The 22,514-nt window shown below is 35.7% G+C and overlaps 1 protein-coding gene across 9 annotated transcripts in view; it reads right to left on the bottom strand.

Moving 5' to 3' along the window:
* The window catches only part of gabrg3 (gamma-aminobutyric acid type A receptor subunit gamma3), a 234,214-nt gene that overhangs the window by 103,444 nt on the left and 108,256 nt on the right, over positions 1-22,514 (bottom strand). For 2 of the 9 annotated variants that reach the window (XM_073954346.1, XM_073954348.1), the window contains one exon: positions 12,844-12,969. The exons of 4 other annotated variants lie outside the window; for them this stretch is intronic. The gene's annotated coding sequence lies outside the window, so the exon portion shown is untranslated. Of the gene's footprint in view, positions 1-205; positions 332-12,843; positions 12,970-18,423; positions 18,641-22,514 lie in introns of those variants that run through there. 3 more of the 9 variants (XM_073954344.1, XM_068222012.2, XM_073954347.1) reach the window with 2 other exon arrangements.

Raw genomic sequence — 22,514 nt, forward strand, 5'->3', positions numbered from 1 at the left:
TAAGACTCCCGTATGCCAGCGTGCATGCCAATAAGTACCTTATTTTATGCTTATTAATCAAGCATCACTCTGCACAATCATTACATATTTAATCAAGAATCTGAGGTAAAACTAGTTTTTCTTAATGCTTGAAATTAGTGTTAGCTACTCTGTTTACTCCAAAAATTGTCTTACTATGGGGGAGCTGAAAATGCATTTAACTTACCGTTGCAAAACCAGTAATGTTATCTTGGTCACAAGAAGCATGTCTTAGCAAATCAAATGGTGGCTTTTAGTCTCCTTCCCTGCTTACTGCATTTTTAGCATTAGCCATTATTCTTTTTAAACTAATGATTTCAGGCTTGCCTTCAATAGGCTTTAGTTTACTTCCTGTTGGGGTCCTGATTAGCAAGAGTATGCCCAGGTAATTGCCCATTCAGAAATGGACATTGAATAGATAAAAAAGGGGACGAAAAGTGAAGAGGGCTGAGGAATCACAGAAGACAGTGAAAAGCAGGGTGGGGCGGGGTGCATGTGTGTGGAGGAGTATTTGTAAAATTAGGTGTCGGATCAGATTTTATAGGTGCCAGATCCGGATCTGGCTTGTTCTAGCACAAATTAATCCCTGGAAATACCCATATACACCCATTCACACACATACACTACGGACAATTTTAGTTTATCCAATTCATTAATAGCACTTGAACTTAGGATGTGTGGGAAACCGGAGCTGGAACATGTGGAGAAAATCCACACAGAAATGCCAATGGACCCAGGCTCGAAGCAGCAACCGTCTTGCTGTGAGGCGACAACGCTACCCACTGCGACACCGCATCGCCATTAAATAAATTCTAAAACTAAAAAATAACTCAATAAAAAAAAAAAAAAAATAAATATATATATATATATATATATATATATATATATATATATATATATATATATATATATATATATATATATAAAATTTATTTATTTTTAAAAATACATTCAGTATTCACTTGACCATAGTTTACAGCCCTGAGCCTAAACTGAAGCGGCAAGAACAAAATGTTCAACGAGGCATTTTTACTCTGACTCATCTATTTCTCCAGTCATACTCAGGTACAGTGTCATGATGTCAAGTCCAATTCAGCTCACATCAGTCAGCCGTGTACAATGAGATCTTATGACTTCAGGTGCAGTGCACAGTCATATCACTCCAATATGGCGAGAGGGTTTCAGCTCTTGTTATTTGAATAATAGCATTAAAATCACCATTATGCTCTGACAGACAGGAATAGGTAGAATGAGACACATAAGAAGCTGATCTGCACGACTGATGCTTTCATACTTGCCCTTAATGTGCTCCCTCAAGCTGCTTCTCAAATGAACTGATATCCATGGAAATGGAGAACGAGCGGTGTGTCAGCATTTGTCACAATGGTGATGAAATCACTTTGATAAATTCAAACCATTCTGTCCATCATTTGGAAATCTTCAATGACAGCTACTTGTGGCATTCATCATAGCTAGAAGATACAGTCTGATATAAGATATTTGCAAAGGAGAAAAAAGAGAAACATAATTGTACATATTTAAATCTGTAAGTATAGCCTTTCTTTCTTTCTTTCTTCCTTCCTTTCTTTCTTTCTTTCTGTCGTTCATTCGCTCTTTCGTTCATTCATTCTTTCTTTCGGTCGTTCGTGTGCTCGCTCACTCGCTATTTCGTTTGTTCATTCGTTCTTTCTTTCGCTTGTTCGTTTATTCGTTCTTTTTTCTTTCTTTCTTTTTATTTATTTTTCTTTCTTTCTCTTTTTCTTTCTGTCTCTTTCTATATTTTTTCTTTCTTTTGCTTGTTTGTTCATTCGTTATTTTTTCTTTCTTTTATCTTTCTTTCTTTCGCTTGTTCGCTGTTTCATTGGTTCTTTCTTTATTTTTATTTCATTCTTTTACGTTCTTTCTTTCTTTCTTTCTTTCATTTGCTCGTTCTTTCTTTTTCTTTCTTTCTTTCCTTCTTTCTTTATTTTGCTTTGTTTATTATTTTCTCTTTCTTTCTCTCTCTTTTTTTCTTTTTTGCTCTCTTTCTTTCTTTCCTTCGCTCGTGCGCTCTTTTGTTCGTTTGTTCTTTCTCTTTCATTTTTTCTTTTGGTAGTTCCTTCGTTCTTTCTTTTTGCTGTCTTTCTTCATTTATTTTTTCTTTCTTTCTTTCTTTCTTTCTTTCTTTCTTTCTTTCTTTCTTTCTTTCTTTCTTTCTCTCTCTATTTTTCTTTCTTTCTTTCTTTCTTTCTTTCTCTATTTTTTCTTTCTTTCTTTCTTTCTTTTTTTTCGCTCTATTTTTCTTTCTTTCTCTCTCTCTATTTTTTTTCTTTCTTTCTTTCTCTCTATTTTTTCTTTCTTTCTTTCTTTCTCTATTTTTCTTTCTTTCTTTCTTTCTTTCTTTCTTTCTTTCTTTTTCTCTCTATTTTTCTTTCTTTCTTTCTTTCTTTCTCTATTTTTTCTTTCTTTCTTTCTTTCTTTCTTTCTTTTTTTCTTTCTTTCTTTCTTTCTTTCTTTTTCTCTCTATTTTTTCTTTCTTTCTTTCTTTCTTTCTTTCTTTCTTTCTTTCTTTCTCTATTTTTTCTTTCTCTTTCTTTCTTTCTTTCTTTTTTTCTCTATTTTTCTTTCTTTCTTTCTTTTTCTCTCTATGTTTCTTTCTTTCTTTCTTTCTTTCTTTCTTTCTCTCTCTATTTTTTCTTTTTTTCTTTCTTTCTTTTTTTCTTTTTTTCTCTCTCTATTTTTCTTTCTTTCTTTCTTTCTTTCTTTCTTTCTTTCTTTCTTTCTTTCTTTCTTTCTTTCTTTCTTTCTTTCTTTCTTTCTTTCTTTCTTTCTTTCTTTCTTTCTTTCTTTCTTTTAGAGGGCCAGTTCTAGGAATAGTTTTGGTTGTTCCAAACATTCGCTCAGGATTATGGAGGCCATGTGCTACGTTGGGCCTCCAGTGAAACATAAATTTAAGAAAGCCTTCTCAAATCTGTGTTTCAACACAATCCTGTGTCTGCAGGCTGCTGCTTTGAACGCATAACTTGGGGTTTGTTCTGATATGCATTTACAGCAGTTCAGCCTTTGCCACAGATTGAATAAATTTGAAGAACAGAAATATTTTAAAGTTAATTCAGCAAAATCAAAATGCTCATGAGATACAACTCAAGTGTAAATATAATTAATTCAGTTTTTAAGTTATCGCAAATCATTAATTAATATCACAAATATTGCTAAATGATGTTTAACATTGCAAGGAATTTTTAATGGTATTTCTGATAATATTTTTTCTTCTAGATAAAAAAAAAAGATTTAAAGGTCAGTATTATTAGCCCCCTTAACTAATATTTCAATACATTTTTCAATTTTCTACAGAACAGACCATTGCTATACAATGACTTGCTTAATTACTCTAACTTGATTAGTTAACCTATTTAACTTAGTTAAGCCTTTAAATGACCCTTTAAGCTGTCTATTAACTTTAAAATATCTAGTAAAGTTATAACTAATAACTAGTGGTTATTAGAAATTAGTTAGTAAAAGTATTATGCTTAGAAATGTGTTGAAAAAAAAAGAATCTCTCAATTAAACAGAAATTAATGGAAAGTATAAATTAATTAAAATTTAACAGGAGGGCAAATCATTCTGATTTTAATTGTACATGTACAGTTGAAGTCAGAATTATTAGAAAGTCTTATTTGTTTTATTTTGGCAAGACTAAAAGAAGTTAAAAAAAAACTTTAAGCTATAGTTTTTTCCATAGTTTACTGAACAATCATTTTACAATAACTTGCCTAATTACATTAACCTGCCTAGTTAACCTAATTAACCTAGTTTAGCCAATAAATGTCACTTTAAGCTGAATGCTAGTGTCTTGAAAAATATCTAGTAAAATATTATTTACTGTCATCATAGCAAATATAAAATAAATCAGTTATTAGAAATTAGTTATTAAAACTATTATGTTTAGAAATGTGTAAAAAACACTTCTCTCCGTTAAACGGAAATTGGTGGAAAATAAACGGGGGTTAATAGTTCAGGGGAGGCTAATAATTCTGACTTCAATTGTATATATGCATATATGTGTTGGATTTATTTTTATTTCAATCTTTTAATTATTAATATTGAAACCAGAACAAACTTCAGCACCACCTAAAGTACCAAGCTCCAGTACATTCTGCATATTTTCAGGATCAACAACCACAAAACGCAAGCCGATCACAACTGAGTCTGGTGGGCAGGCTGTTCTTTATAAAACTGAGACCTAAATAAATTATACAGCTGATGCAACAAGACTGTACCTACTCTTTGAACATGAAGTAGTTCTACCCCTCTCCTTGTTACACCTCCATCCCCCCTGAATCCTCCCAACCCGAACGGTACAGAAGGCGTAGGTGTTGCTCTTGTGCTGCAAATGCATGTAATCCGAACCCCTGGTTAGCTAACATCAGAAGAGATAAGCATCGCTCCTGGTTAAACACGCTGAGATCGACGTGTTCCCCTTTCTTCATCCTGTGGAAGGCCCTTACATGCTTCTCTTCTCCTCTTTATACTCTAGGCAATGAAAGAGGGAAGGAGTTTGGGAAAGCTGTTCCTCCCTCACACTGGATTCTCTAGGGATGAAGGATCCCTGCTGCGGGTTCCTCCTATGTGGGAGGTTTAGAGAGCAACTTTTCCAGCATTAATTAGCTAATCATCATGGTTAATAACGGAAAGGGGGATTCATTTAATACAAAGCCTGTGTATTTCTTCTCTACAGTGCGTCTTTTATTTGTCTTGAATGATTGAGTTCACCTCGGTTCCTCAGACTGATGATTATTTTGAATTAATACGTTCCTTCTATATTTACTGTTGTTTAGTATTCTATATGAGAAGTTTACTACTTGAAAGCTTCGCATAATCCATCCAGATTTTAATTAGTTTTTAGACAGATACTTTTTGAATACAGGCATGTTTTTAATGGTAATGCTATGGTCAATTAGCCATTAATGCATGTTTAATGAACAGTTTGCTATTGGTAAAGCATTCCTGATAAGCGCTTAATTCAGCATATCATGTTTAAGTCATTTACGCATACAGAGGGGAGGGGGGGAGGGTGTAAACTATGACTTCTGTCTGCCCTCCAGGACCTGCTGAATGATTGCTTTGTAAAACATTAGGAGAGACGCTAGTTGTCACAACTGATATATCTCAGTAAATGAAAGCTTTCGGGTAAAAAAGGTTGAGTCAAATGTTTTTTTGTTAGCTAAATTAAATCTTAACTATAACATGTTCCTCATAACTTAAGTTAATATAATATAATATAATATAATATAATATAATATAATATAATATAATATAATATAATATAATATAATATAATATAATATATCCTCCTGAGACCCCGCTCATTGATTTGACATTGGTTTTTCCTGAATTTTCTTTGATTTTTTTTAGCTACTCTGTCAAGTCTTGGGCTGTTTCTCAATATGCGTTCTTCAGCGGTCTTGGGTCCTCGTGTTCTCGTGCAACGTCATCACCAGCTGCCAAAGTTCAGTTCCAATACTCAAGATCGCAAGTACGGAGGACGCGTGAAACTTCCCGGATGTCATCTTGATATCAAGGACGCACCGATGCATACTTGAGCACCGAACTCGCTCTGGAAGTCCTAGAAGTCATTGTGACTGGAGGTGGGAAGCGCAGCATTTTATTTAGATTTATAATTAAAGTTCAGAGATATAACTTATTTACTTCAGGAGTTTCCTTAAATGAAACGGTGAATATAAACATTACCATGAACATCTTAATAAAGGAACAAACACATTAAGGGTGTTTGTTTGCTGAAATTGTTTTAAAATCTGTTTTATTTATATTGTGCAGAGTATATTTATAATGTTTTTATGCAAATTATATATTTCAAAAAGAGGAAAAACAATCAATCGTTGTATAAATGCTGTAATGTTTAAATTATTTACCATTTAAAACATGTGAAGGTCATGTGACCATCAGGAAGAACGCAGCATCTCATTTCTCAAAGGATGAGTTCTCTGCCCTCGCGGTCTCCTGAGTTTGTTCTTCCGAGGAGACCTGGCAAGACCGGTCTCCACAAGAACGCAAGTCTGTTCTCTGCATTCTTGGAATTGAGAAACTGCCTTTTACTGTTCAGAGGACATCCTGGGCTTTATAGTAATATGTCATTTGATTGGCTGGCATGCTAGGAACGACTTCTTACACTGCATCCAAAATATACCGACATACAAACAAGCACTTTTTATGGAAAGGAGAAAGGTATGTAAAAATTTAGCTTTTTAAATGTTTTTTTTTTACTATTATTATAACATACATATTTGCTTACTAAAGTGTCAGGAACAAAACATTTAGCTTTCAAAGCTGTTAACTTGTTTGAGTTTCAAAATATCGTCCTTTTTTTGAATGTCCACTATAATGGACACCAGGACCATCTTAATGTAATTAATGACTGCATGTTGTAGTGGGCAGAACTGAAGCAGAGAGGATTCTTTATAAGATGGTTAAGGGCGACTGATTTAGAATCTGACAATCAGACAATAAGAGACAATTAGAGAATGACAGTCAGTTTTAAATCGTTTTTATCTTAAATTTGTTTTGGATTAACATCCATTCTTTTTTTTTTTTTTGAGTTTGGCTCTCTTTCAGACTAAACAGTTTCAGGAATTTCAATACAAAAGGAAAAAAATGGCTTTTGTTTAGTTTTTGTTACAATAATATTGGATCAATATCCCTTTATAACCATATCCTGAACAGTTTTGTTGTCTGAGTTTGGCGGTTGTTTCGAACTAAAATGTACCTGTGTAAAATTAAAAAAAAATAAAAAATGTAAAAACTCTAAATTTTAGATTTTTTTAACTCAAAGGATGTAGGAAATCAAAAAACAAACAAACAAAAAATAAATTCTTTGGATCTCAGGAGGATAATATAACATGGCGACACGGCGCAGTATAGTGCGGTCGCCTCACAGCAAGAAGGTCGCTGGTTCGAGCCTCGGCTAGGTCAGTTGGCGTTTCTGTGTGGAGTTTGCATGCTCTCCCCGTGTTTGCGTGGGTTTCCTCCGGGTGCTCCTGCTTCCCCCACAGTCCAAAGACATGCGGTACAGGTGAATAGGGTAGGCTAAATTGTCTGTAGAGTATGAGTGTGAATGAGTGTGTATGGATGTTTCCCAGAGATGGGTTGCGGCTGAAAGGGCATCCGCTGCGTAAAGCATATGCTGAATAAGTTGGCAGTTCATTCCACTGTAGCAACCCCAGATTAAAAAAGGGACAAAGCCGAAAAGAATAAAAATGACTAAATAAATAAATATGTTAACATAATATATTTAATAATTTTAATTTAATTTTAAACTAAAATTATAAGGTCAAGACGTAAAAATATGCATCTAATTTCCTGACAGTTAAAAATATTCAATACAATTTTTGTGGGCACCAGTAAAGGAACCTAAATTAATGTTCTGTTTTTATGTGTGTGAACATACACCTGAAAACAAAACAAGAGCATCATCGACCTGGGAAAGAGTTTGAGGCCATAAATAGCAGCACTTCTCTGCTAGATATCAGCCATAATAGAAAAGCAAATCACTTCTCAGCCTCTCAGCCATCAATTGTGTCAAAAGCAAAAGATGATTTCAGTATAACAGCTTCAATCTGTTCCCTTGTGTGGTTGCAAACCATTCAGTATGACAACATGGGGGACTGACCAAGTCCAAGTCTTAAGGTAAACACTGGCCACTGAACTAACATATACAGTGCATTAACATTGAGGTCAACTCCCTACAGGCCTGGCTGTTAGCATCCAATAACTGGAATGCTCTCATGTGTGTCATACATGCTGTGTCCTGTCTTTACATTGTTTTATATACATTGCTAAAGAATGTGAACAGCAAATGGCAGCAACAGTGTCTCAATCAGCTGCCTTATTTAGTAATCAAGGCACTGATAAGGGAGTATGCCATTTTAAGGGCTGTCTCAATTGCAAAACTCTTCCAGTGGACTAAAATACTTGTTTCCTCGAAATTCCAGTGTGTGGCAAACATTTCTGTTGGGTAAAAAATTATTTTAATAGCTGGCTGTTGGTTTAAAAATTGACTTCGGAGGCTAAAGTTTTAATACATTTTAGTAAGAAAGTTTTGATGAACGGACCCTTTTCATTAGACTGTTATGATGAGTTAAACACTCAACAGCATCTTAAATCCTTGAAAGTTTTTAATATTTAGATTTTTTTTTCTTTAAATGTATGAATGGTTATTTGTCTCCCCACATTCGTGTGGGTTTTCTTCGGGTGCTCTGGTTTCCCCCACAGTCCAAAGACATGTGGTACAGGTGAATTGGGTAGGCTAAAATGTCAGTAGTAAATGAGTGTGTGTGGATGTTTCCCAGAGATGGGTTGCGGCTGGAAGGGCATGTAAAAATGTGCTGGATAAGTTGGCGGTTCATTCCGCTGTGGCGACCCCAGATTAATAAAGGGACTAAGCCGAAAAGAAAATGAATGAATGAATGTTTATATGTATTTAAGTCAACTTTGCATTAAACTACAAAAAAAAAAAAATAATAATAATTCCTGTTTATGGGAGGCCTTTCTAACGCAGTGTCTATGGACAAGACAGTATATTTAGTATTGTTCTTTCTTATATGAAGTTGATAGATTACGCTTATTTTACCAAATAAAATGTGATCATGCCTTGATTTTTAATTACTTAATTAGGACAGTAAGGTTTGACTTTGCTTAAACAAAAGTCTTGTCACTTAACAGAAACTATGTACAGTATAGAGTATAAAGTCATGGTGCAGTGGAAAAAGAGTCAATATTGTTTATGACTCCCATGAGCTTGGAGGACTGCATTTATACATCTTTGAATGACTCAAATAACTTAATAATAAAGTCATCTGGAACGGCAAAGAAAGCATTCTTGCAGACTTACAGAGTTCATCAAGATTTTTTGCATTCATCTTCAATGCCTCCTCCTTTATCTTCATCTCAATAATGTTTATGTCTGGTGACTGGGCTGGCCAATCCTGGAGCAACTTGACCTTCTTTGCTTTCAGGAAATTTGATGTGGAGACTGAAGTATGAGAAGGAGGCCTATCCTGCTGAAGAATTTGCCTTTTCCTGTTGTTTGTAATGTAATGGGCAGCACAAATGTCTCCAATGATACCTCAGGCTGTTGATGTTGCTATCCACTTTGCAGATCTCTCGCATGCCCCAACACTGAATGTAACTCCAAACCATGATTTTTCCTTTACCAAACTTGATTGATTTCTATGAGAATCTTGGGCTAATGCGGGTTCCAATAGGTCTTCTGCAGTATACGTGATGATTGGAATGCAGTTCAACAGATGATTCATCGGAAAAATCTAGCTTCTGCTACTTTTTCAAATTTTTTATGATGATGATAAAATATGCTACCCATCAGATTGTGCTACTGTAGTGGTTTAAAGATCAATATGATTATTAAAATATAGTATTAAATAAATTGGATTCGTTAAAAAAACAAATACAAAGAAGAGTTAAAAATCGATATGATCTATACTTTTTGACTATATGTTTTGAATAACTGCCTGAGAAAATTACAAACGTAATTCATGGAGTGTCCGCTAGGGGAAATCTAGAGCTGCAGATAGTAGGGGTTGTTTAACTGCACTGTGTGACAACGTTAATCCGCTTGTTAAGTGTGCCGTCACGCAAAGCAGCTTCCGGGTCCAAGCGCTCTATTCAACTGCATGGGGAGACTCATGAAATGATAATTATAAACATTTACAAAGCGATTTAATGCTTTTGAAAATCACGATCGCAATATATATGTCCATGCCTAATGACCGATGGCCAGAAAGTGATAAATTTTTTTATAAATTGTTAAAATTTTGGTGTTTGTGATGCAGCAAGCCCAGAGATTGTTGTGTACACTATGACTTTATATAAAATTAACTATAATGTGTTATATGAATTAAAAGTGATCATAAACAAATAGTTTCTCAACTCAAATGAGTGGCGGCTTGGACCCGGAAACAGTACTACATACGTCATTACATTACTTAACTTACATTAATTAATGTGATGAATCTGATGATTACTCATTAAATTCCTCTTTTCCAGGTATGAAATACACAGAAATGTTTTAAATATATACAAATGTGGTAAAGGGTTTATTGTGTTATTGTGTTTTTTTTTTTTTTTTTGTAAAAGGTTCTAATCGGTGGGTACATGCTAACCGCAGTACATGCTAACCACAGTTATGTGTTGATGCATATCTCTCGGTGTTACAAGTTAAATTAAACATACTTTGTTTCATTGTTATTTGAAAGAGTGTGTTGTATGAAAGAGGTTATGATTAAAATGGAAAATGATCAGAGACAGTTACTGTTGATGTTAACTGTTTGAACTGTTTGAAAGTATTTTCATCAAAGGAAATGATTGATTATAGTTGTGAATGTACAAATAAGTTACTTAGAGTGTTACTTTAAAAGAAAAAAAAACATTTGTAGCACTGTGTTCAAAATATATTGATGTAATTTGATGTATTAATGTGTTTATTTGTTTATGTATTAATTTTTAAAGAAAAACTGCACTGTGTGACAACGTTAATACAAAACGCAAACAGCAGCTTGAGATATTGTGTCTGATGATTGTTCATTAAATTCCCTTTTTCCAGGGGTGCAACACTACCAGCATAATTTTGACGTAGAGTGGTGTGATATGTATTTGTAATATTACCCAAACCTACCCCAAACTCTAACTATAACCATACAAATATTCTGTTGGTAGCACAATGTTTTATATGGGCTAAATTTAAAGAAACCAATTAAGTTAAACATTACTAAATCTAATTTGTTTGTTTAAATTCAGCCAATATAAATAGTTTGCAACCTGTTACCTAAAAAAATGTAGTAAACCCATTAAATATTTTTTTGTGTGTGGCATGAATTATCACAATGTCAGCATTTGCAGCAGTCAGAAATTTAATTTCCAAAATGACAAAGAACACACTTTTTTTCTTGATCATGATTGTAATTAAGCATTTTTTAAACTGAATCCATTTATATTTCATGTTTTTCCTGATTAATGTTTATGTTTAGTGGCACGTTAACTCATTTGCTCCCAGTGAATATCATCATAAACATTACCTAAGCATCCTCAGGGTAGAAACGTCCAGTAGCAACTTCAATTGCAATCCGCCGACCACTTGTATCTGGATGCAGCCTTGATGATGCAAGCTGAGACTGCATATCTCAGTGATGTAATGTCAGACACAATACACTCAATGGAGAAAGTGACATCACTGTGAGGGATAGGATTGGGATGGAGTTAGGTGAGCGTATTAAAAAGCATAGGATGCAGCTCAGATTGCACTGCACAAGGGAACCAGACCCCTCTTCAGAGCGAAAGGCAGCGACAAAATCACTGCTAGTGTGAATGAGGTGTTATCAGAGCAAAACAGAAATACAGCACAAGGTGTAAGTTTATCAATAGATTGTTATATTATCTGTATATTTGCATTTTTTGTCTCGATGATTTATTAATAAGGTTTGGGAAGAGCAGGATCAGATAATCAGCCAGTTTGGCATAGGTTACCTCGCTTATGTAATCATGGGGACTACATTAATATGTGTTTATACAGTATATTTAGCCAATCCAGCAAGCATTTTTGTTTTTAAAAGATGTGGAAAAATAAGGTTTGGGTGACATATGGTCCAACAAGGTCATGCTTATTCTTTTAATGAGTTATGGGTGTGTTTGAGAATGACATGCATTACACCAATCAGTGACTCATCTCCCATTCCTTTAAGAGTCAGTTGCATCACACCATGATCCATTTGCTATTTACATGGCAGACTTTGTAAGTGGAAAAATGGAACGCTTTACTTGCAAGAAAACAGTTAAACAGACCATCTGCAGTGCGAGGGTTAAGTACGAGCCTCTTTCATTCTGCCTCTTTTTTTTCATTCTCTTCGCTTTTTCTCTCTTTACTCCTTCACATGATGTTGTATGCACTCCACTGAAGATATTCATTAGCCTACATATTTATTTTTGTTTGTTAAGCACAAATATTTGTTTTAAAACGTTTTCTAAATTCAGTTCTAATTTCCAGCAAACGAATAAATGAACAATAACAACAAAGTGTGGTCAAAAAACTGAGTTACAGTATATCCAAACACATATGCCCCATATGGTCCAAAACCCAACCGGTGGACAAATCTAAGCTTGTTCTTATTAAAACAAATATAAATATGCATAAATAATACAGCTAATAATAATAATAACAACATTACATAAAAGCAAGTTGTCATAAATTAACTAAAAAAGCCCCCCGAGATGAAGAAGACATGCAGGCAGCGGTTTTATATTTATGTAAAAAATTTAAAGGTGTTTTGAAACATTTTAACCCTTTATTTATTTATTTATTTATTTGTTTATTTATTTTATTTTTGTAAAGATACTTATGTTGGCTTTAAAAAGCCAACATACTGTTTTACTACTCTATCCTTAAAACCAAACGCATCTCCTTCTACAAGGCCCAAATTTGGTCAAAATGTGCCTTCTGCATTTAAGATTGTAGCTATATCCTCTCATGCCAATCAGACTTATCATTTTTGAATAAATATTAATATGGTGAAAATTATTGTGGTGTTGGTCTGAAAATAGCAACGTCACGCCAAACACATATTGCGCCTTATTGCGCAGGGTGTATGATAGAAACCAAAGTCTGTCTAATCTTATATGACGACTAGTCAAGTTTTGCCTATTCTTAGATGTCTAGATTTTTGCTGACAGCCCAAGTTTAGCCTTACTTTAGCTAAGTTGTCTACGTTTAGATGTCTATTAGACATCTATTAAAGACAAAATTGTTTGCTGGGAACTTACCTCATTTCTCCTCCACCTCCAATTTGTCTTAATCAAATTCTATCCCATTTAGGACAGGGTGGCAACTGATGCATTCAAAAGGTAGATGCAACAGGTCTAATGCAACTGCTTTTCTTTGGACGACCCCTGATAAAAAAGCACAATGTGCAGATCTATCAACTGAATTTAAATGATGCAAACACAAAGCTTAATAATTGCATCACTTATTGCAAATTATAATTAAAAATACATTCATCCTCAGCATGTCGTGGGCCCCAAAATTAGTCCAGATGAGCCAGATGTGATTACTGTTGAATACCCCAAGTTATAAGCTATTAATCAATAATTTCATTTCATTTTAATTTTATTTTTCCATTACACCTTCATTGGGAGCTGAGCATCCCTAAATTGAAAATCCTAGCATTGTCCCTGCTCCTGATCTTAAATGACCCTTTGATTTCAAGGTGACATTGCGTTCGTTCTCTGTTCTAGGTCTCTGTCAATGATGTCCACTTCAATCTGCAGTGTCTCAGTCTGAAGTAGTGAGTAAAGGCGTTCTCCATTAACTCAGTGTTAGCCTGCAGTTCTCCTTCTTACACACAGACTCTAGTGATTATCCCAGCACGACTGCAGCAATGTGGTGACAGTTCGGGTGACTCATTCTAAAAGCAAAACAATTAGACGAAAATGACATATACAAAGGATGAGCAAAAACCTTGAGAGCGAGATGGGGGAAAAAAAAAGAGAGAAATGAACTGCTGTTGAACTGTGGCATGTACGAGGAGTTTGAAAGTGCTACTGAGTTTAAGTGGATTGTGCCTAGAGCAAGGACATATTTTACAGAGAGTGAAGCAGTTGGTGTTTAATAATGGAGTTTATGAAACGCTGTCAATATTTTTTATTATTATTTATTATTATTTTTGAAATACAAGACTGAGTGAAGGTATTCTGAAGTGGCTCGTGCTCACCAAGGCAGCACATTGAATTAAATTGCAGAAAAACAGAAATACTGTGAGATGTTACTACAATTTAAAGTAGCTGTTTTGCATTTTATTACTACTGAAAAATACTGACAAGTCACTTAATACCATTTGGCCTAGTCCAGGTGTGGGCAGACTTGATCCTGGAGGGCCAGTGTCCTGCATAGTTTAGCTCCAACCCTATTCAAACAGACCTCCCTATAGAGTTCAAGTGATCTTGAAGACACTGATTAATTTGTTCAGGTGTGTTTGACTAGTGTTGGAACAAAACTCTGCAGGGACACCGGCCCTCGAGGATCAAGTTTGCCCATCCCTGGCCTAGTCCTTGATTTATCAGGGGTTACCACAGTGGAATGAACCGCCATTTACTCTGGAATTTGTTTATTGCAGTATGGGCCCTTCCAGCTTTAGAAAACACCCACACACTCTCTCATTCACTCAAATACACTACAGCCAATTTTGTTTACACTTCACCTAAACCTCATATTTTGACTGAGGAGGAAACCAGAGCACCTGAAAAACAAACAGGGAAAACATGCACAAACCCCATGCTCTTCTGTCCAAGCCCGCCTTTTTTTAAAAAGTGACTCATCGTAACTTGGAACTGTAAAGTGGACCTAACTTTTTAGGTGGTCCGGTTTCCCCCACAAGTCCAAAGAAGTGGCATACTGCATGTGAATGAGAGTGAATGAATGAATGTCCTCTTGTTGTGCAAATGCTATTAAAGTTGCATTTAGATCCACTTTGTTTTACCTACTCTTCGTTCCTCAACTTCATTTCACAAGAGCTATACTGTAGTTGATTAGAGAAACCCTCAGCTCACTTAATATTCTGCTACTATAATGTCCATAGGCAAACCACTTCCTTTCTGGCAATGCTATATATGAGGAGCATAATAAGAGTTTATCTAATATATCCAAATGACAATACCTGGAATGCTAATAATATGAAGCTCTTCACTTGCACAATAACATTAAGATCTTTACTTTAGTTATTTTATTGCACAAGGTTCAATTTGTCACGATTCTGTGTTCATGTAGTTGTTGTGTCGTGTGATGTCCCTTGTGTTGTGTTTCATGTGCTTCTGTTTATGTCATGTGATTCCTTTGCTCTGTTTTCCCACCATTTGTTAGTTTCATCAGTTCCATCCGTGTCGTCCCCCTGTATCATGTTTTCAGTTTAATCATGTCTTGTGTATTTATACCCCTGAGTTCAGTTTATTCATTGTTTGATAATATATTGTGGTTGATGTTTCAGGTCACGTTGTAAGTGTGATTTGTAAATAAATGCGTGTTTTTGATAATCCTCATTTCACAAGCTTTACTGCTGTAGTACAACTCTGACACTATTAAAGTCATTTTCATGTGTTACGCTGTTGATATGTGCAATAAAGTTAGCTCTGATAAGGAACTGGATGAGGTTGTTTTGAAACTCCTGAAATATTTATACTAACTTGACAAATTCCACTTAAGCTTGTAAATGTTTAAGGGTTATCTTCTCTCCACAAATCAAGTTCTGCTTTTGTGTGTGTTCAGATACAAATAGTATAACCTGATCACACTGTTTCAAGGAGACATGCTTAAGGTAATTTATTGAAGTACAACATGTTCTTAGATCAACATGCTTATTGGTTCTGCAGCAACATTATTATCGACCAGTTAAGCTGGGTACACACTACAAGATAATCAGGATGGTTTTGGGACGATTTTTTCCCCTTCGACAATCCTAGATAATATCCTGATTATCTTGTTGTTACTAAGGATTATTTGAACAGAAATGTGTGAGGTGTATTAAAGGAAATGTTCACCCAAAAAGTTAAATTTGCTCACCCTCATGTGGTTATAAACTTTTGAATTTCTTTCTTCCATCAAACACAAAAAATAGAAATTCTCCCATCATTGACTTACTCCGCTGAAAAACACACATTAAGTAAGTCAGATTACCTAACTTCATTCAAAATATCACCTTTTTTAAGGTCCCATGAAGTACTTTGAAATGTGCATTTTTATTCTCCCCTTTAACAGCCAATAGTGTTGTTTTTATCACTACTCTGCCAGTGAGAGTGGTCAAGCTCAAGTGCATCAAATTAGAAGCATCTTAAAGGGGGCAGGACATTTCAGATACTAGAGAAAAATTGATTGGTCAAGATTTGATGAGAAACTGAAGTATGGGGGTGATGTAAAAAAATGTTGTGACAAAATTAAATGACAAACTTCAAGCTTTACATGTTTATATCAATTTTATATCTTCTAAAAGCAAATTTTGTCACCTTTGTCTGTTTTTAGTGCACTAGCTTATGGATATCCTTAAAACAGACTGAAATCTGATTGTTTTTATTTCATGAGACCTTTAACACTAGAAAGAAAGCCATAAAGCAGGGGTCTCAAACTCAATTTACCTGGGGGCCGCAGGAGGCAAAGTCTGAGTGAGGCTGGGCCGCATAAGGGATTTCACAAAAAAAAAGTCCTCAAATGTCATTATTAACAGTTTCAATTTTTTCTTCTGAACATGAAGTGTCCTGAACATTAATATAACATTGAGTGAAGATTATGAACCGTTCTTCTGAACATGGCATCTTTTGCCTACTCCTTGCTGCCAGAGACTTGACAGCGCTTCTTCTCACAAATCTGAACCACATTTGGCTTTAGAGCGGAAGCAGTTGAGACCCTCAGTATGGCTTGAGGGAACTCACTCAAAACTTCCATTCCCTCACCCACTGCAGAGTGGATGCGCGCGTACTGAAGAGCGGTGTTGTCGCGCGCGTACTGATCAGCTGTGTTGTCGCGCGCGTACTCAAGAGCTGTGTTGTCGCGCGCCTACTGAAGGGCGGGACCGAAGGTGTGCCGCGTCGCGGGGACACTTTTGATCATTTTGTAAGGGCACTTTCTATCCAAGAATAAAAAGGGCATGTGCACTGCACAGGTTGAGCCCTATGTGTGCACGTGCCTGCCCTTACCTAAAAAAAAGGCGTATATATGTATAAATAAAACACCCCCACCCCACTCCAGTCACATCAGTCTGTACCAGTCTGTATCTACCTATAATATATATAAGATGCAGGCTGTAGCTAGGTAGGTGGCAGGCTGCAGATAGGTAGCTAAGTGGCAGGCAGGGGCGGGAACCTTACCTTACCTTGGTTCTGGCCGGCGCGAGTTCCCTCCTAACACTTCCCGCCCGTCACAGCGTCTAACAAAGGGGCGGGGTGCGTGGTGACGTCACCGGCATCCCCGCCCCTTTGTTTACATGGCGGGCAGGGAATGCCAGTGACCGCTGTGTACGGATAGATTGACATTCTGTCAGTGTACAGCTGTCGGCGCGGGCCACAAAATATTGCACTGAGGGCCGCAAATGGCCCGCGGGCCGCGAGTTTGAGACCCCTGCCATAAAGGTTAGAAACAAGTAATGAGTGAATACATGTTGACGTTGCATTTACATTGAATGAACTCTGATGTGATCAATTATCCGTATGTTGCGGTGACCTACTTCAACCACATACAAACTGATAGGTGTGAACTAAATGATCATTTTGTGATGGGTGTGACCCTTTTACTATCTCAATAGGTATAAACAAAACAACAGCTCAAACATCTGATGAGAGGGTCCTGCTGAGCTTAGTAAACACAGAACAATTTGTTCGTAGCTAGTATAAGGTACTGTCTCAAAGACAGTACTTTGGATTAAGTTACTTGAAGCCCTGCACTATTCATTATCATCAATAAAGTCTTCTCCATGTAAGAATTTTGATCAGCTTACTGGTTTTATGTACAGTATTAGTGTCATCTAATACATTGGAGAGCCACCCAAGAATGGTTAAGTCAAATATAGCAAAATCTAACACAGGTCAATGGTAGCCTGTTTTTGAGATTAAAAATAAACACATACAATTAAGTCCAAATCAATTCCTGCAGCTCCTGATGATGTCTTGTGGAGTGAAATTATAGGTCTTTGACAGAAAGATAATATTATTTACAAATATTATATTTAACTAAAAGTTCTCAGTGTGCACAAAAGTGAGTGCAAGCCTCCAGTCACTTGATGATATACTGCATGTGTGTGATACTATTTCACATGCAAACACTGTTGTATCTTTCACTATCTTTCTACTTCAAAATATACATTTAATTAAATGTACTGTACAATATGCAGGGTTCCACACAATTCATTCATGTTGTCCCAACAGAAATCGAGTAAGTTAACTTTGTTAACTTTATATGCAAATCTATGTAGATTGAACATAAGCTCATTTTATATAAGGAGTTTAAACAAACAGCGAAAATCATTTTTTTATTGAATGTATCAATTCAATTTCCTAATACTAATTATTTTTATATATATTAAATATAACATTTACTACAAATTTCTCAGTGAAATTGTTTTCACGACCCATTCTTTCTGGTATGCATTTACATGTCATAATTTTCAAAAGCTGAATAATGCTTCAAAATATATTTCTATCCTGTCTCACAGGAAAGAGAATGCCATGCAGTTTTGAAATAGTGTTGCGTGGTGACTAAATGAAGACAAAATGCTATTTCCGGGTGTCCATTCACATGTAAATCTAGAGCTAACTTGCAGTCACGTCTGCAAACCTCCAAAGACAGAAAAGTAGGCTTGTAAATACCTCAGTCAAAGCAAGTAGGAGTCTGCACTGCAGAGATCCAGCGGCACTGAAGGGTCTGTGTGGGTGAGACTGGATGCCAGCATGTTACTATCGACGGGGACCACAGTGAAGGATTTCCTTAGCTACACACGGTTGCCTTGGACACAGACTGACCCAGACGTTTAAAAATAGCCACTGTCGGTACTGCCACGTTGAAGCAGGCCTTTCAAGCTTTGCCCTGTTAATGAGGTGAAACTCATTGTCTGATATGTTTATTCATAACACTTTCTTATCATGGGTGTAGTTACCAGAGTGGCAAAGCTCTGAAGATGAGCTTATCAACTAACAACTCATTTGGTGTGAGCAAAAACACACACCAAATTTTGTGTGTGTCCCTTTAAATTCAAAGCTTCTGCTTTCCAGAAGAGGGCGGAGCCTTCACACGTTATTCTGACACTCAAGAAACAACAAAACAAGAGAATCTAATGCAGTCAAATTGACCAAATTAAATCAACAGTCCAACAAAGTTGCAGAGGGAGATGCCACAACTTCTAGAATGAACGAAATAACATTTCTAAATGCTAGTAAATGCATTTATATTGTGGAGTAATATCAATTCAACTCATAAACTAGCAAGATACTGCTTTGTTCCAATGTACTGGCCTTACACTATAAGTACAGTTCTCTTATATTTTCATAATGGTCATATTTAAAAGATAAGTTTTCATAAAAGGTTCAACTTTCACTTGATCAAACAATGTATAGTACATGTGTTTATGAAATATGTTGACATCGAATGTCTTCTGTTCTTATACAAACAGAGTGAATGCTAGCTTTAGCCATATTAGCCGTACAACATTTACAGTAAGCAAGCACATTTGAAATAAAACATGTAAACATTCTAAAAATATGAATTGACATACATGTTTTGGACATAATGTTAGAGTACAAAGCACTGGCATTGATCAAAAAGAAACGAAGCTGAGTGTCAAAATATTAATTCATTCATTTTCTTTTTGGCTTAGTCCCTTTGGTAATCTGGGGTTACCACAGCGGAATGAACCACCAACTTATTCAGCATATGTTTTACCAGCCTGATCTCACGAGGAAACATAAGTATTTTACGTTTTGTCAGTTTAGTGGCTAAATCATACGAATTAGCCACTAAATCAAAAAGTTACGAATTGCCATGAAATTGCGTTTGGTCGGCAGATGCCCTTCCAGATGTAACTCATCACTGGGAAACATCCATGGACAATTTACACACTACAGACAATTTAGCTTACCCAATTCACCTGTACCACGTCTTTGGACTGTGGGGGAAACCAGAGCACCTGAACAAAACCCACGCGAACATGAAGAGAATGTTTAAACTCCACACAGAAAAGCCAACTGACCCAGCCAAGGCTCGAACCAGTGACCTTATTGGCTGTGAGGCAATCGTGCTACCCACTGCACCACAGCGATTCCGTCATATGTATTATATTTTGCCAAAATTTATTTTAATTGGCATTCTTTAGTGCATTTTCTTCATCAATTAAATGAAACCACACTACCCTCCAAGGCTCAGAAGTCTATGGTGATTCTTATGTTTTGTGATTTACCCAAAAACTGAACAGTAAAAATTTTTTTTTTCAGAAAAATATGTTCCGCGCCCTGGCATAGGGCTGTGCTTGTTTTCTTAATAAGTTATTAGTGTTTTTTGAGCATAATCTGCAACAAACCTATCAGACTCTCCTCTCATTCCCTTTAAGAGTCAGTTGTGTCGCACCATAATACATTTGCTATTTAGATGGCGGATTTTGTAAGTGGAAATACTGAACGTTTCACTAGTGAGAAAATAGTTAAATAAACTATCTGCTGCACAAGGATAAAGAACAAGCCATATGCCTTGCCTTGCCTTGCCTTGCCTTACGCATTCTGAAGACATCCATCAGCCTATATATTTAATTTTGTTTGTTAAGCGCAAAGATTTGTTTCAAAACTATTTCTAAATCCAGTTCTAATATCCAGCAAACAAATAAATGAACAATAATAAGGATGTGTGGTCAGAAAAATTATATCCAAACTAATTTCCAAACACACGTCCTATTCTTATACCCCATATGGTGATGCATACATAAACCAGGTGAACAAATCTAAACTTGTTTTAATTAAAACAAATATAAATATGCATATAATAAATACTACAACTATAAACATTATAGAAATACAAATGGTCATGAATAAACTGAAAAAGCCCCTCGAGATGAGGCATGGATGTAGTGTTTATTAAATTTATGTGGAAAATAATAATTTTTGTAACATTTTAATCCTTTTTTTTATTTCATATGTAAATATATTTGTGTATTGCTGTAGCCTATATCCTGTGTGTATTAAGCAATGTGTACACGTTTGGACCTGTATAGGTGCATAACTAACATGCTCTGTGACTTTAGACCAGCTTTTAGTTGGTCAATGGTGCGGTCTATTTTAGTTCCTCAAAACAGCAATGCAAAAACAATGCTCCTTTCTAGATCAGACCAAAGTGGTGCAAATGGATTTGCTATTTAAACAACCTGGCGCAAAACATGAAAATTAGGGATGCGCTGGTCTGAAAATAGCAACAAATCACGCCAAACACATCTGGCACCTTATCGCACACTATGTTTTAAAGGGGTAGTTCACCTGAAAATGAAATTAGTATCATCATTTACTCACATTATTTAATTTTCTTTTTTCTGCACCTTTTTTTTTTTTCGAATTATGCTTGTTGGTGGCACTCACAGTAATCTCCTACTATTGAAGTCAATGGGTATCATCAACCAGCATGATTCAAAATATCTTCTTTTATGTTCAACAGAAGAAAGAAATTCATAAGGGTTTAAAATGAGAGTAAATGGTGAGGTAATTTTTATTTTGGGATGAACAATCACTTTAAAAGTCTGTATAATAAAAAATAACAACCAGTCAGAGATGGAGTGAATGCAAAGCGGTCAGTCTGAGAAAAAGAGGGTCCAACAATCTGTCAGCGTGCCAGAACTTACTGCCTTTTAAATGACTTTGAGCTCAAGCTCTCTTCACCATATCACTGACTGAATCTTTGATACCAAAGAAGGTCATAACAAACGATGTGCATTGAAGGACAATCGATTCAATGCAAAGCTAATTTGACCTATTTCGGTGCAATCTTCAGCTGAAAGGGTATCACTGCATCTTCATTTTCTCCATTACTTAGTTGTCAGGTTATAAAGACATTCACCGGAGACGTATTTTGTGACATCAAAAGCCTTATAGTGGGGAGAGAACAGCTATTTTTATTTGCCTGAACCTGGGATCAAGAGAATTCAGCATCTAGACAATGTTATATGCAGGGCCCTTGTGATTTCCTCGCACGCATTACTGGCAATTCTCTTCAGATGCGCCAGAGACAGATTTCAGCCTCTTATCTAATGTCAAGAGAAAGCTTGTGGCTGAGCTCGTACAGCTGGAGATGTGTATGGAGATAGAAGAGTTTGTTCCATTAAAACAAAATGCACACCCTGCTGCTGGAGACTGGCGAGGACGCTTTGAAGGTGCTGGACGGCAAGTGATGGCTGTAGGAAAAGATTATTTATGGAGTGGAACAGAATATGCCAGAACACCAAGGACTGAGATTAAAAAAGGAATAGATCATATAAAATTGCAAATGATTTGAAAAAAAAAAAAAAAGAAGCTGCATTAATAAAATTAAGAACCACAAAGACAGTGATTTCACAACACACTTTGATTTCACATCACAAATTAACATATATCTTTTGCAGTTAGGATTATCTCTTTTAAAATAAGCCATTACTTTAATTTTTTAATAATTGAAAAATCATAAAAAAATCACTATCAATCATAAAAAAGTCATAATAATGAATAATTAAAACTGTAACCTTCATTAAATTTCCTTCGTCTTAGTCCCTTTATTCATCATGGGTTGCCACAGCGGAGTGAATTGCCAACCTATTTAGCATTTGTTTTACACAGCGTATGCCCTTCCAGCTGCAACCCAGTACGGGAAAACATCCATACACACTCATTCACACATATACACTACGGCCACCTATAGCACACACACATATAAATATATATACATATATATATAT

The sequence above is a fragment of the Danio rerio genome, chromosome 6, assembly GCF_049306965.1.
Source record: "Danio rerio strain Tuebingen ecotype United States chromosome 6, GRCz12tu, whole genome shotgun sequence".
In the NCBI taxonomy this organism is placed as follows: Eukaryota; Metazoa; Chordata; class Actinopteri; order Cypriniformes; family Danionidae; genus Danio; species Danio rerio.